Genomic DNA, 1,724 nt, shown 5'->3' with positions numbered 1-1,724 from the left:
TGTGTGTGTGTGTGTGTGTGTGTGTGTGTGTGTGTGTGTGTGTGTGTGTGTGTGTGTGTGATATGTATGCTTTGAACCACTGCAAGACAAATTTACCATTTTGGTATAAATAAAGTAACCAAACCAAACCAAACCAAACCATAATGCTCAATTTTACCCCTGGCATATATTTTCTCTTGGACTTTGCTCAGCAAAAACAAAACAGGAAGTGACATCAAACGGGAACTCTTTAAGAAAAGGGACACCCTGGTCTTTGTTTATTAAAACAATATTTGAACTCTGACTCGTCTTCATCTCTTACCAATATTGACTCAAAATAATCTAAATAAACACCAGATTCTTCTCTACAATCTGTTGTCAGCCGTTTTGCTTTGGTCACATTCAGACATTCGCCTTTTACATCACTTCCTGTTACTTCACGTGAATGTCTCAACAACTGTTTTTCTCAGCAGTGTGGGTTTTTTTTTTTATCACTATGTTATTATTGTAAAAAATGTATTCATATTTAATACAAAAAAATTGATGTCACAGGCACTTTAGGCATGATTGACAAACATCTATGTGCCTGCATATTCTCTGTTCTTAGTTTAAAGAATCAGCATGCCTGGTTTTAGTTTATGAGAGAAAGATGTGCTATGTTGGGGCTTTAAAAACACTAAGATTAAAATTGTGACTTTCCTGCCACAAAGGAACATTCTAACATTCTAACCACCACCCCACCATGCACCTCTGCAGATAACAATAAATATTTCATTTAATCCATCATTCTCTGCAGGCCCGGAATGATAAAGATATCCAATCTTGAGCAGCAGAAATATAGAAAACAGCAGCACAAAAATGATCAATCCTTAAACTTCTGTAGTCTGCTCCATTTACTGCCTGTGGTCTAGTTCTGGATGTCTTGACATTTTGCAATCAGTCATTACTACTTTTTCTTTTGATATATMTGTTGATTCTACAGAGGATTCTGAGAAGAGTTATTCTTGTATCTTTCTGTGGTTTGAGACACCAAAGTACACATCTGTGGAATCACTAGCTCCAGATGTCTGGTCTCATGATGAGCGCACACTTCTTCTGAGGATAAACACGAGCTTCGGTCACTGGGGGAGAGCCGGCAGGACATCGGACCCACTTTGACCTACAGGATGTGATCAGTGTGGTCTCTGTAGGTCACAGGTACAGGAAGACTTTACTACTGTAGCAGATGCTGCCTGCTTCACCAGGCCCATTCAGAAGGGCCCAGCAGATGATTTCCCCAGCCTAAACAGCTCTTCCAAGGGAAGTTCCAAGGAGCTGGAAGGCCCCAGAGCCCCCCATCCAAAGGGGCTTGGRCCCTCTTAGTCAGCATTCACTGTGGATTGAGAAAACACCTGGATATAACCAAACACTGATGCATGCAGAAAGAAAAAAAAAAACTGAACAGGGTCTTTTTGCCTCAGGCTGTTTCATCGGACTTTAGATTTAACAGAAGTGAGTCAGCATCAACAGAAACTAGTCTTATAAATCAGAACTCACTGATAGTCATGTGGATAGGGCTTCAGGTCAATTGGTCGTGTGTTTCAGTGAAGTATGCAGGACTTWAATCCCTGCATCCATAGTGTGTGGACACTGGTTCCAAAAATACAGCTCCTAGAAACCGGGTCCTGCTAACTTTAAATTTAACCAATGTGAAAAGCCACTGATCTCAAAACAAAGTCAGTTTTAAAATGCAGCTTAGATAAAAT

The sequence above is a fragment of the Austrofundulus limnaeus genome, unplaced genomic scaffold (assembly GCF_001266775.1).
Source record: "Austrofundulus limnaeus strain Quisiro unplaced genomic scaffold, Austrofundulus_limnaeus-1.0 Scaffold0, whole genome shotgun sequence".
Lineage (NCBI taxonomy): Eukaryota > Metazoa > Chordata > Actinopteri > Cyprinodontiformes > Rivulidae > Austrofundulus > Austrofundulus limnaeus.
This window is presented reverse-complemented; position numbering follows the sequence as displayed.